Source organism: Neomonachus schauinslandi, chromosome 1 (genome assembly GCF_002201575.2).
Source record: "Neomonachus schauinslandi chromosome 1, ASM220157v2, whole genome shotgun sequence".
In the NCBI taxonomy this organism is placed as follows: Eukaryota; Metazoa; Chordata; class Mammalia; order Carnivora; family Phocidae; genus Neomonachus; species Neomonachus schauinslandi.
In genome coordinates, this window is record NC_058403.1 from 38,349,898 (window position 1) to 38,364,915 (window position 15,018).

The following is a 15,018-nucleotide window of genomic DNA, read 5'->3' on the forward strand; positions in this document are numbered from 1 at the left end:
TCATCAGTTGCATACAACACCCAGTGCTCATAACATCAAGTGCCCTCCTTAATGTCCACACAATTATCCCATCCCCCAACCTACCTCCTCTCTAGCAAACCTCAGTTTGCTCTCTATAGTTAAGAGTCTCTTATGGTTTGCTTCTCTGTTTTTATCTTATTTTATTTTTCCTTCCCTTCCCGTATGTTCATTTGTTTTGTTTCTTAAATTCCACATATGAGGGAAATCATACAGTATTTGTCTTTCTCCGACTTATTTCACATAGCACAATACCCTCAAGTTCCATCCACATTGTTACAAATGGCAAGATTTCATTCTTTTTGATGGCTAATATTCCATCGTATATATATACCACATTTTCTTTATCCATTCATCTGTTGACGGACATCTGGGCTTTTCCCATATTTTGGCTATTGTGGGCATTGCTGCTATGAACATTAGAGTGCATGTACTGCTTCAAATCACTATTTTTGTATCCTTTGGATAAATACCTATTCACAAGCAGCACTTTAGTATTTTCAAGCCCTTTTTGCCTTTCTTTTCGTATAATAAATACATATTATAATCTGTCATTGAGCAAAACACTTTTATAGATATTAGAAACCTGAAAATATGCTAGTCAATAAATCTAATACAAAACAAACTGGTCAAAGTGATTTTTTTTTTCTCAGCCACTAACTTAATTCCTTCACTTCTATATTCAATCTATCAATATTTCCTGTGGGTTCTATTTTCAAAATACAGCCAGAAGGTAGACATTTCTTACCACCTAATACAAGCTGCCATCATACCCAGTGTGAATTACTAAAATCACCTTCTACATTATGTAATCTTTACCCTCATAGTAATGATTTCTTTATATTTAAATACAAGTCACATAATGCCATTTTTCTTAAAATCTTCCAACTACTTCCCATCTTTCAATCTTCCAGCTATTTTTGAAGGGAACATGGTCAAACTAAGGCACTGAATTTTATTCTAAAAATTCTTAAAGGTCAAATTTGTTAGAAATATCAGAAGAACTCCTCTTAATTTTGTACACATTTGGAAAATTCCCTGGTACTATTTAACTCATTGTTTTATTTGGTCCTGAAAAACACCACTCATTAATATTAGCTCTTTGCCACGGTATACAATGTCCCAGATGACATGGGCTTGTTCACATCTTTTTTTTTTTTTTTTAAGAGAGAAAGAGAAGGTGGGGGAGGAGCAGAAGGAGAGAGAGAGACTCTTAAGCAGGCTCCACACCCAGCACGGAGCCAGAACGTTGGGCACAATCTCACAACCCTGAGATCATGACCTGAGCTGAAATCAAAAGTTGATGCTTAACCAACTAAGCCATGCACCAGCTGCCCTTGGGCTTGTTCACATCTTAGACCACCTTTCTTTTGGCTCCAGCCACACTGGACATGCTGGTGTTTCTTCAATAGTTCAAGTGTGTGCCCTTATCAGTTTTCATGACTTCTTTCTCTATGACCTAGAGGGCATTCCCTCTAGATCAGTTTATTATCATTTCCTTAGAAAGGCCTGTACAGACTATCATTCTTTCATTCAAAAATATTCATTAACTTCTTTCTGTGTGCCAAGCACTATAATATGTGAAACCATATCAATTTAGTTACTTCCTGAAGCTTAGATTCTATTAACAATGATAGTCATTTAATAATTCTCTATAGTACTTTAGTTACAGTTTTGCTCTTGGTAATTCCCAAATATTTAATAGATGCTATTTTTTTTGCAATATGATTTCAAAATTTTAAGACTAGTCAGTGTAAGCAAGAGTTTGATTCCATTTTTGGTGTTTGACTTCTGACATTTTTCATGCACACCTTTTCTCCCTTCCCCCAACATGTGTGCATAGTGATAAGCCTCCCTTGACTGTACAGGAGAAGTTCAAATTATGCAAACACTGGCCTTCTTGGCACCTTCAAACCTCAATAAGAAATAGAGCCACCTGCCTGCAAATCCACTCCCCCTGCCCCTTTTGTTTCTACTTCAAGCCAAACTTGATCCCTTCTCCTTAGAGAATTCTCTGGTTGTTTGCTATATTTCTTTTACTTTGTTTGTCCATTGGTACCTATGTGTCCTTCATCCCAACCTCCATAAATTCTGTAGAGGGGTGCTGCCAAACATCCAGCAGAGGATGCTAAGTGTCCTAATAAAACAATTGACACTATGAGCATGATGCAATGGCAGTGTTCACTGATGTGATGAATCTTTAGTTTCTCTCTCTTGATTTATTAACTGGGCCGATTACACACAGTTCACTGGGATTAAATAGGGTCAGTTATTGCTGTGCTTGTATATCTGTGCTCTGGGTTGTGCTTCTTTATGTTTGGTTGGCTAGGTTTTACCTGTCTTCAATTTTTCTAGCCTGAGCTTGCCCTATGAGTGGGAAAAAGTGGCAAAGAGCCTAATGTTGAGTAGGGATAGAGAAGCAAAAGGAAATGGAGGCTGAATTGCTTAACAAGCATAGTGTCATTGTGATGTGTCTAACCAGGCACTGACTCCTGTATTTCAGGAATGGTGTGCTTTATTTTTTTTTATTTTTTTTTAAAGATTATTTATTTATTTATTTGAGAGAGAGAGAATTAGAGAGAGCAAGCACATGAGAGGGGGGAGGGTCAGAGGGAGAAGCAGACTCCCCGCCGAGCAGGGAGCCTGATGCGGGACTTGATCCAGGGACTCCAGGATCATGACCTGAGCCGAAGGCAGTCGCTTAACCAACTGAGCCACCCAGGCGCCCAGGAATGGTGTGCTTTAAATGATAGTGGATCTCCTAGGTGGCCATTAGTTATGACGTGGCATCCATGTATGGGATTACTAGGTCATATACTGAGGTCGCTATTCCCCTTGATGTCACGATATTTTGATCCATGTTTGAATTCCCCCCAAAAAGAAAAAAAATAATAAAATAAAAATTTCTTAAAATATATGAATTACAAAGGCATAGGTAAAATCTCTGTAAGTAAAGAAAAAAATTGTGATAATGACCCAAATTTGGTACTGCCAAATAAGAATCCTAGGGTGAAATACAAAGTTTAGGATGATTTGCATAAGAAAAGAAAAAGAGAACAATTGGCTTTATATCTAAAATTCAAACCAGACACAATAAATTACCTATAAGTTTAGGATGTTTTACATAATAAAGGGGGAGCAATTGGTCTTACATCTAAGATTCCAACCAGATATAATAAATTCCCTATAATTAATTTTTAGTCCTAAGGGTATATCTTATTAAATAGGACTCTTTAAATTTGCCATAGCAACCCCACAATAAGTAATAAAATCTACCAAATTATAACCCAGGCTATAAAACTCTAAAGGGTCTATGGCCATACCACCCTGAACATGCCCAATCTCGTTTGATTTCAGAAGCTAAGCAGGGTCGGGCCTGGTTAGTACTTGGATGGGAAACTGCCTGGGAATACTGGGTGCTGTCGGCTCTTGGGACGCCTGGGTGGCTCAGAAGGTTAAGCGTCTGCCTTTGGCTCAGGTCATGGTCCCAGGGTCCTGAGATCAAGTCTCGCTTCGGGTTCCCTGCTCCACGGGAAGCCTGCTTCTCCCTCTTCCACTTCCCCTGCTTGTGTTCCCTCTCGCTATCTCTCTCTCTGTCAAATAAATAAATAAATAAATAAATAAATAAATAAATAAAATAAAACTTTCTAAAGGAAGGAATAATTAGCCCAATGGTTTTTCCCCTTTAATAGTCCAACTACGACAAAATAAAAATGAATGTTACCAGACAATGAATTATCATATAGATGCTTTCTATAAACTAATTTCAAACATTATTAAAATAACAAATCCATTCAATTGGTCATTGGAAAATACTCTGCAATCATATTTGGCTAAAATGCTCTGTTCAGTGGCTCTTTCAATAGTCTTCCAGTTGCAATTTGCATTCCCTTTCAAAGGAAAATAGTACACCTTGACTTGGCAACCCACAAAACCTGAAGAGTCTACTACACATCATACATAAATGATGAAGATAAGACCTCCATCGCATCTAGTTGTCCCTTCTTGGAATACAGGTATGACATTTATTGATAATACTTTTTCTATACACACAAACACAGATATTTAGAAATATATATACACTGTATGTTTTAAAGACACTTGTAAAAGTAAAAGAATATGAATTATTTTTCTCTAGTGGTATTCTGGTCAAATCAAGTAAGTAAAAACCAAATTTCTGACTTGGTATTTCTTTAATTTTGGATTGAAGTAGTTTTTAAATTAAGTTTCATTGAGATGAGCTCAGTTTTTCCTTCAAAATAATGACTACCCTGCAATGAGTTTTACTGAGTTGACAGATGTCTACAATATGCAAAACCGGATACATACATAAACATTTAAAACTTCTATAGAAGTGCAATTGGAGCAGAGAAAGGAAAGAAAATAAAAAATAGCAGATTATTTCTTATTAAACTAATCCAGAAAGGGCATGAATTATATAACTTTAGGGTGCATTGACACTGGATTAATGGAAATTTATTCACAAAACTCCCTAGGAACAGAGTTGAGCACATACTATTTACATTTCTCATTTTACATATTATAAGTTTATACAAGTCGATAAGTTATATACTTAAAAGACCAGCAGGCAAATTGTTAATAAGAAATGATCTTTTGATCTTGTTTTGATGTTTAGTTACATGTGAAGAAACACAGGAATTTAAAATGTTTATATCAAACCCAAAAAGTTACCTTGCATGAGGCAATAGAGACTACAATTATTAACATATTGATGCTATAACTCTAATTTAAGCTAAAATTATTACTTTTGTTTCTATTGCAAATATTGTCCTTATTATTCTTCTTGATGTTGAGGGGGGTCTTCTGTACTAGTTCTTCTGGATGTGAAACAATTCAGGAAGTCATTTTAAAGACCATTTCAAACATTTTCTCCAAGATGTTTTTTGAAGATTTTATTTATTTGAGAGAGCAAGAGAGAACGAGTGGCAGGGAGTAGCAGAGAGAGAGGGAGAAGTAGACTCCCACTGAGCAAGGAGCCTGATGTGGGGCTAGATCCTGGGACTCCAGGATCATGACCTGAGCCAAAGGCAGATGCTTAACCACCTGAACCACACAAGCACCCCTCTCCAAGATTTTTAAAAACACCTCTAGCTTTTCTCCTAACTTTAGTATTACCTATAATATATCAAAAATTTCTTCCTTACAGAAAAGTTATCAAATGAATGGAAATATATTTTAAATAAACTCTTCAAATCCCAATGATGTTGCAATCAAAGGAGTACTTGTTGTATAAAAAGCTTTGATGAGACCAACATATAATAAAAGATGGGTTTTTTGTTTGCTTGTATTTATTTAAATTCAATTAGTCAACATAAAAGATGTTTATAAGTACATTTCTATCTTGTCAAGAGATGAGTAATACACTAACTTTAAAACTGATCTACAAGTCAGCAAAAACACTGCAAGAAGTTGGTCTTGAAATCATTGATTATTGATACCTACCTTTGATACCATTTCAATTTGTTAAAGTATAGTTCTAATGACCCCAACCAAACCTATGAACTTGATTTTGAAAATTAGAATGTGAATTACAACTTCTTACCAGCCACCTTGGGAACACAAGTAGAGGTGGCAGTTGCTGCTTGAGGAAAAGACAGAAGATTGTTATCAGCTTTTTGTAATCTACTAGGAGGTAACCATCTCAGAAATATCTCATTTCTGAGGGGGTTCAAGATAGCAGTGTTGGAAGACCCTGAAGTCACCTTTTCCCTCAGACATAACAAATTCACAGCTATGTATGGAATAATTTTCCTACTGAAAAGACCTGAGAACTAGATGAACAGCACCACCATAACAAATGAGACACATCAAGAAGTGTAGGAGAGGCAGACACAGCCTTACCCGGGATGCCACTCCAGAAATGGTAACCCCACAAAGTGGAAGCAATTCCCAAAATATGGAACACTCCCTCAAAGGGTAAAGGAATTGTCCCCCATACAAGTAACCCTGGCCCTGGAGGGCAGTACTGGAAATATAAGCCCACAAAAGAGCTAGTTTTGAAATTCAACAAGGATTAAGACCAAGAGAATTGCAGAACTAAAAGGAACAAAGATCTCGCTCTTATCAGCCTCACACACAAACCTACTTGCCCTGAGATCCAGCATAAGATCAACAGAGTGAAAATCACCTAGATTATACATGAGGGAAATCCACTTACTAATTTTAAAGTGGCTACTGAACAGGCAGGTACATGCAGGGAATTTTTTCAGGGATAGAAGTGCTGGTGGATGCCATTTTTGCAATTTCATCCTAACTTGCTAGTTACAGAGCATATAGGCGCCACTTCCAGTGCCATCTCTTGAGTCTGCTAGTACCAGAGGGCATGATCTGCCAACCCTGCACTACTAGTTGAGCACCCCATGCCCTGCCCACTCTACACAGAGACTGAGATACAACCAGATGGGGAGCACCCCAGTCCTGACCTTCCCATGCATCAGATGAGCTGCAACTAGGCTGGGCAAGTGATCTGAGCCTCATCCTCCCCACATATCAGACAAGCTGCAACCAGGACATACATTTCTTTTTCAAGTGTACATGGAACATTCTTCAGCACAGATCACATGTTAGACCACAAAACAAGTCTCAATAAATTTAAGAAGATTAAAATCATATTAAACATCTGTCCCAACCACAGTGGTATAAAAGTAAAAATCAATTACAAGAAAAAAAGTGAAAAAAAACACAAACACATGGAGACTAAACAATATGCTATTAAACAAAAACTCAAAGAAAAATGCTATTCAAGGGCGCCTGGGTGGCTCAGTTGTTAAGCGTCTGCCTTCAGCTCAGGTCATGATCCCGGGGTCCTGGGATCGAGCCCCACATCGGGCTCCCTGCTCGGCGGGAAGCCTGCTTCTCCCTCTCCCACTCCCCCTGCTTGTGTTTCTGCTCTCGCTATCTCTCTCTCTGTCAAATAAATAAATAAAATCTTAAAAAAAATAAAAAAATAAAAAAATAAAGATTTAAAAAAAAAATGCTACTCAAAAACTAGTGAGTCAACAAAGAAAGCAAAGAGGGAATCAAAACATACCTTGAGACAAATAAAAATGGAAAGATAATGTTCTAAAATCTTTGAGATGAAGCAAAATTTTGTTACAAATAACAAAAGTTATTTATAATTCTCAAATAAACAATCTAATTTTACACTTAAAGGAACTAGAAAAGGAAAAATAATTTAAGGAACTAAAATTAAATTAAGTCTATTTCCTTTAAATTTAAACAAACTAGGAAAAGAAAAACAAACAAAGCCCAAAGTTAGTAGAAGGAAGGAAATAATAAAGATCAGAGTGGAAATAAATGAAATAAAATGAAATAAAGACTAAAAAAAAGAAAGAAAGAAAGAAAGAAAGAAAAAAGAAAAGACCAGTGAAACTAAAAGCTATTTCTTCATTTTTTTTTAAAAAAAAGCTGTTTCTTTAAAAAGAAAAACCAAATCAACAAAACTTTTAGCCAGACTCATCAAGAAAATGAGAGAGAAATAAGTAAAATCAGAAATGAAAGAGGAGAAATGCAAAAAATACTGGAGAAACACAAAAGGTCAAGGGAATACTATGAACAATTATACGTCAACAAATTAGACAATCTGGAAAAAACAAACAAACAAACAATAAACTCCTAGGTACACAAATCTTCCAAGAGTGGATCATGTAGAAATAGAAAATCTGAATGGACTAATTGCTAGTAATAAAATTGAACAGTAATCAAAAAATTCTCAACAAACATAAGTCCAGGACCAGATGACTTCACAGGTAAATTCTACCAAATATTTTAAAAAGAGTTAATACTTACCTTTCTCAAATTATTTTTTTAAAAATTGAAGAGGAAGGAACATTTCCAAACTCATTTTTCAGCATTACCTTGATACCAAAACCAGACAAAGACTTTATATGACAAATTACTGGCCAATATTCCTGATGAACTAAGATGCAAAACTTCTCAACAAAATACTAGCAAATAGAATTCAACAATATATTCAAAGGATCATGCTCCACGAGCAAGTGGGATTAATTCCAGGGATGCAAGGATGGTTTAACATCTGCAATTCAATCATATGATAAACTGCATTACCAAAATAAAGGATAAAAATCATATGATCATCTCAATAGAGGCATAAAAAGCATTTGACAAAATTCAACATTCAATTTTAATGAAAACACTCAACCAAGTAGGTAGAGAGGGAACATACCTCATCATAATAAAAGCAATATAGGACAAACCCACAGCTAACATCATACTCAATGATGAAAAGCTAAAAGCTTTTTATCTAAGATCAAAAACATTCTTGCCACTTTTATTCAATATAATATTCAAAATCCTAGACACAGCAATTAGGCAAGAAAAAAAATAAAATGCATACAAATTGAAAAGGAAGAAGTAAAACTGTCATTATTTGCAGGTGACATGATACTCTACATGGAAAACCCTGGAGTCCATCCAAAAACTATTAGAACCAATAAATGAATTCACTAAATAAATATACTAATAACAAACTATCAAAAAGATAAAATGAGAAAATAATCTTATTTATAATTGCATCAAAAAGAATAAATGTAACCAAAGAAGTGAAAGAACTGTACTCTGCAAACCATAAGTACTTGATGAAAGAAGTTGAAAATGACACAAATAAATGGAAAGATATACTGTGCTCATGATTTGGAAGCACTGATATTGTTAAAATGTCCATTCCACCCAAAGCAATCTACAGATTTAATGTAATTCCTTTCAAAATACCAACAGCATTTTTCACAGAATTGGAACAAATAATCCTAAATTTTGTATGGAAACACAAAAGATCACAAATTGCCAAAGCAATCTTGAGAAAGAACAAACTGGAAGTATCATGCATGCTTCCTGATTTCAAACTATAATATAAAGCTGTAGTAATCAAAACACTATGGTACTGGCACACAAACAGTTACATAGATCAATAAAACAGAATGGAAAGCCCATAAATGAACCCACACTTATATGTCAATAAATCTATGACAAAGGAGGCAAGAACATACAATGGGGAAAAGATGTCTCTTTAATAAAAGTGCTGGGAAAACTGGACAGCTACATGCAAAAGAATGAAACTGGACCACTTTCTTAGACCATGCGCAAAAATAAATTCAAAATAGACTTAAATGTAAGACTTGAAACCATAAAACTCCTAGAAGAAAACATAAGCAATAAGCTCTTTAACATTGGTCTAAGCAATATATTTATTTTGGATATGTCTCCTTAGGTAAGAGAAATGAAAACCAAAATAATAAAAAAAAAAAAAATTAGACTACACCAAACAAAAAACTCTTGTACCGTGAAGGAAACCATCAACAAAACCAAAAAACAACCTACTGAAGGGGGGAATATTCTTTCAAATGGTATATATCTGATAAGAGATTGATACCTAAAATATATTAAGAACTCATACAACTCAGTAACAAAAAACAATTCAATTTAAAAATGAGGAAAGGACCTAAACAGACATTTTTCCAAAGAAGACATACAGATCGCCAATAGGCACATAAAAAGAAGCTCGACATTACTCATCATCAGGGAAATATAAGTCAGAACTGCAATGAAATACCACCTCACACCTGTCAAAATGGCTAAAATTAAGGTGTTGGTGAAGATGAAGAGAGAGGAAAACCCTCTTGCACTGTTGATTGGAATGCAAACTGGTACAGCCACTCTGGAAAATAGTATGGAAGTTCCTCAAAAAGTTAAGAGTAGAACTACCCTATGATCCAGCAATTGCACTGCTAGGATCCAAAAATACAAATTTAAAGGGACACATGTGCCCTGATGTTTATAGCAGCATTATCAACAATAGCCAAATTATGGAAGCAGTCCAAGTGTCCATTGACTGATTATTGGCTAAAGAAGATAAAGAAGATGTGGTATATATACACAGTGGAATATTACTCAGCCATAAAAAATGAAATCTTGACATTTGCAATGACATGGATGAAGCTAGAGAATATTATGCTAAGTGAAATAAGTCAGTCAGAGAAAGACAAATACCATATGATTTCACTCATATGTGGAATTCAAGAAACAAAACAGATGAACATGGACTGGGGGAGAAAAAGGAAAGGCAAACCAGAAAACAAACTCTTAACTATAGAGAACAAACTGAGGATTACTGGAGGGGAGATAGGGTTGGGGTGGGGGGGTAAATGAGTGATGGATATTAAGGGGGGGCACTGTGATGAGCACTAGATACAATAGAATCACTAAATTCTACTCCTGAGACTAATATTACACTGGATGTTAACTAGCTGGTATTTAAAGAAAGACTTGAAAAAGAAAAAGAAAAAAAAATCTTCAATGGGATATCACCTCATATCTGTCAGAATGGTTATTATCAAAAGGACAAGAATAAATGTTGACAAGTTTGTGAAGAAAAGAGAACCCTTGTGCACTGTTGGTGGAATGTAAATTGGTATGGCCGCTGTGGAAAATGGTCTGCAGTTTCTCAAAAAATAAAAAATGGAACTACCATATGATCCAGCAATTCTACTTCTGGGTATTTCTATGAATAATACAAAAATACTAATTTGAAAACATATATGTACCCCTATGTTCAATGAAGCATTATTTATAATAGTCAAGGTACAGAAGCAACCTAAGTGTCCATTAATAGATGAATGGATAAAGAGGATATGATAGCTATAGACAGATATAGATAGAGTTATAGATAGATATAGACACACACACAATGAAGTATTAGCCATCAAAAAGAGTGAAATTTTGCCTTTTGCAACAACATGGATGTACCTAGAGGGTATTATGCTAGCTGAAGTAAGTTAGAGAATGATAAATGCTGTATAATCTCATATATACATGGAATCTGAAAAAAAAAAAAAAAAACAGAACCAGAAACAGACTCAGATAGAGAAGAAACTGGGTGCCAGAGGAGAGGGGAGTAGGTAGACAGATAATCTCTTACTTAAGATTCTTGTATTAAGAACCCACAGTTTTCTCAGTTGCCTTCCCAAACACTAGAATCCTATAACTCCTGTTCAGTTTATGGCTTGTATATCTCAATTTAAAAGTTAAAATATATATATATTCCTACAAGGGAATATTGTAAATGTACTGTTGTGATTTGTGATATTTTATCTGAGCAAATAGTTAAATAGGCTTTCCCTTAACTTTCATGTTCGGCAAGAACTTCTAAGTAAATCTTACATGTTAACATTTTAATGCAAGAAAAATAAATGGATTTTGTGAGTTTCTGCTTGAATCAGAAGATATTTTGACATTATTCATGTGGAAAATATTTATGTGCAAATAACAAATAAAATTAAATCATGTTGTTTTGGTAACCACTTCAGTGTATTGTATGACAGTGTGTGGTAACTGATGTATTATGTGCCAGTTGTTTTTCCAAACAGCTAAATATTTTCCATATATTGTTTCTTTTTCCAAATAAAAAATGCAGACAACTCTAGAAAGTTTTGGAAATAAAAAAAAATGTTTTTGACCTCCAGATCACACAATTTTATTAATATTCAGTAACATGAATACCCAAAGAACAGCCATCAGCACATTTCCTGCATTCCCCTGACTTATTTTATGTGAATAAAAAAATCAGCCACATATTCAAACTGGATAAAACCTTGTAAAATATTACATGCTTTTCTTAACTCACCGATAACTGAGAAAACGTACATTAACTAGTAATTCTCCACTCGCCATAAAAACGATATTACAATCTTCTTAAAAATAGCCTTTTAACCATTGCAGTAATTAGTTAATAAACATCTTAAGAAAACATTCACAAAGATGATCTCAAATTTAAAATGCAATGTATAAATTCTCCTAGGCCTACATATGACTCAGCTATTTACTCTAGCTCTCTTTTGAGTAAAGAAATTATCAACAGCCCATAGAATCCAAATGTCTGCATTTTTTTTAAAAGGTTTTATTTATTTATCTGACAGAGAGAGACCAGCGAGAGAGGGAACACAAGCAGGGGGAGTGGGAGAGGGAGAAGCAGGCTTCCTGCAGAGCAGGGAGCCCGATGCGGGGCTTGATCCCAGGACCCTGGGATTGTGACCTGAACCGAAGGCAGACGCTTAACTGACTGAGCCACCCAGGTGCCCCCAAATGTCTGCATTTGATCTACTTTTCAAAAGTCACACTTTTTGTTTAGCTACACACAAAGTGTGGGATAGAGCCCCAAATCAGGCTCTGCACTGGTTGTGGAGACTGCTTGAGATTCTCTCTCTCCCTCTCTAAAAAAAAAAAAAAAAAAAAGGAAAAGAAAAAAAAGAACTCCAAAAAACTTGGTTGATGATATTCTGCACCAGCATCACAGACTGGGATGTACAGGCATTGGAACCCAGAGGAATAAGGCCTTACCAAAAAACATGTTAACTGTGTATTATGAGGAAAAAAAAAATCATATGTTTTCTTAAAGCATTAATAAGAGGGCTTACAGCCTGTCGGGTGACTTCTAATATAGTAGGAATCAAGGGGTATCAAATCAACTTTGTTCATTCACTATCCTTCTGAATTTAAATTATTCAAATTTATATTATGTGTTGGGCAAGAGTTTCTATTCAGAATGACATTCTTAGCTGAAAATGGTTACAAAACTACAAACAGTGTTCCTGAGTTGGAGGACTGAAAAGTCAACAAAGGCTTTCAGAAAGCAGGAAAATTGTGTTTGTTGGGGGGCGGGGTGGTAGGAGCAGGAGAGGGGGTAGAGGTTAGTTCCTGAATCTAACTCTAGTGAGGAATTATATAAGGTCTATCCTATAGACCAAATTAAGCCCGCAAGTATGTTTTCTTTGTAGTCAAGGTGTTACTATATCTGTGTGTTCATTATTTTTGAGTTAAATGAAAATTCCTTTTTTTTTTTTTAAGATTTTACTTTTTTATCTGACAGAGAGAGACACAGCAAGAGGGAACACAAGCAGGGCGAATGGGAGAGGGAGAAGCAGGCTTCCTGCAGAGCAGGGAGCCCGGATGCGGGGCTTGATCCCAGGACCCTGGGAACATGACCTGAGCCGAAGGCAGACGCTTAACGACTGAGCCACCCAGGTGCCCCTAAATGAATATTTCTTTAGTAGAATCATGCATTAACCAATTTGCCACTGGCCCCACCATTTCCGGCTATCTTACGTACAAGCCAATGTATACAATTATGTTCTTTAGCATCCTCTCTGGCCTAGGCTCTACATAAACTATCCTACCTCATATTTGAAATATTGTTCTCTGAAATCTGAGAAGTTCTTCTTATCCAAGAATTTAGGTTAAGATTGTTTTGCAGTTCCATGTATACACGAGTCAGTTTATACCTGATTTGCCTACCTCATCGCTGTTTGCAATGCCACAAATTTGAAATTCGTACAATTTCATGCCTCATATTTTATGGTAGGCTATAATTTAGCTTCTCCAAGAATGGGAAGTTTATATTGTTTTAAGACATTGCTTGGATTACAAATAATAATAAAAATGATCAGATAACCAAAATCTGAATATATTTGAGTCTGAAGATTACAAGCCTCACTATATCTCAGTTGAACATATAAAGTAGGTATTTGTCATACTGGGACTAGAAGCCTTTTGTCTGGATTTATGAAAGTCAGTTGCCCATGAATATCCCTTGGACACCCAAAACTAAAGAGTTTAACCAATTTGCTGTTTAGAATTGAAATACTTTACCAGTAGCCCCTGCTGTGAGTGAAATTAACTTAGATTACAAAATCTACAGTCACAGCAAGGGTCAAGGGCAAATCACATCACCGTTTGAGAGTGTCCTCTGCAAGCTGCAAGCCAGTATGAGAAGACATGAGGGCAGAAAACAAACAACCACAGAAACCTCAGAAGCAATAACTACAAAAAAATTACGTGTTTGCAGCCTTTAAATTCTGACTTACCGGAGAGATTGCTTACATTTAATTACAACCTGATCTTTTATTTGTGTAAGATTTTATTTGAGCAGTCTTATAGAAATGGTATACTTTTAAATTTCAAGAATTTTCTAAGACACTAATCACTCAGCTTTCAGTGTTTATATACCTCTCATAGTAAATTAAGAATAGGGACACCAGAAGGAAATATACAATGTGTTTAATGCCCTCCTGTTGATAATACAAGCAAAACCAGAAACAATTGTACTAATTTATTTTCAAGGACCCCATAGGGCAATTGCTTATGCACACAGGTGTGTCCACACACATGTGCACACATGTACACATACACAGAACTTGTTTTGATAAATGATATTACCCCTCTGGACACTAGTTCTTTTTTTTTTTTAAGATTTTATTTATTTATTTGAGAGAGAGACAGAGAGAACACGAGGGGGAAGGGGCAGAGGGAGGAGGACAAGCAGACTCCTCACTGAGCATGGAGCCAGACATGGGGCTGGATCCCAGGACCCTGAGACCATGAACCTGAGCCCAAGGCAGACGTTTAATCAAATGAGCCACCCAGGCGCCCCTGGATCCATGAATCTTTACAAAAACTCTGTATCTCCCTTTGAGTTTCTTGGGTTGAAGTTTAGGAACTACAGTTGCAAATTATACTTAAGTAGTTTTCTTGACCATTCTTCACCAAATAAGAATATTTGCCCTTTCTTAATATCTATTACCAGTCATAGCTATGCAATGTTCATATAACAGAAAGGAAGAAAGATGTTCTGGGATATGTTCATCCATGAGTTTCTTCAAATGTAGGAAAAAATACCAGAAGAACAAAGTCAGTGTTTCTCCATTGTAAACATCAATTTTTAGAATTCTATTTTGCTAAAGCCACGTATAGTAGATAATTCTTGAATCAAATGATTCTGTTTTGGAAAAGGTAGATTTGCATAACTAATGATACATTTTCCTTGATACGTCAGTCCATGCTTGTTTATAAATTTTATAAGTCAAAACAAATGCAAAAAAAGTAAAATAAAACGTGGCTTCTATCCTCACCACTCAATGATGACCAACATTATTTGGGTGGATTTTCTGGAATTCATGTATTTTTTCTTTA

General features: G+C 35.6%; 1 pseudogene; it reads left to right on the forward strand.

Moving 5' to 3' along the window:
- Positions 1-3,327: 3,327 nt before the first annotated feature.
- Positions 3,328-3,446, forward strand: LOC123323251 (annotated as a pseudogene).
- The last annotated feature ends 11,572 nt before the right edge of the window (positions 3,447-15,018 follow it).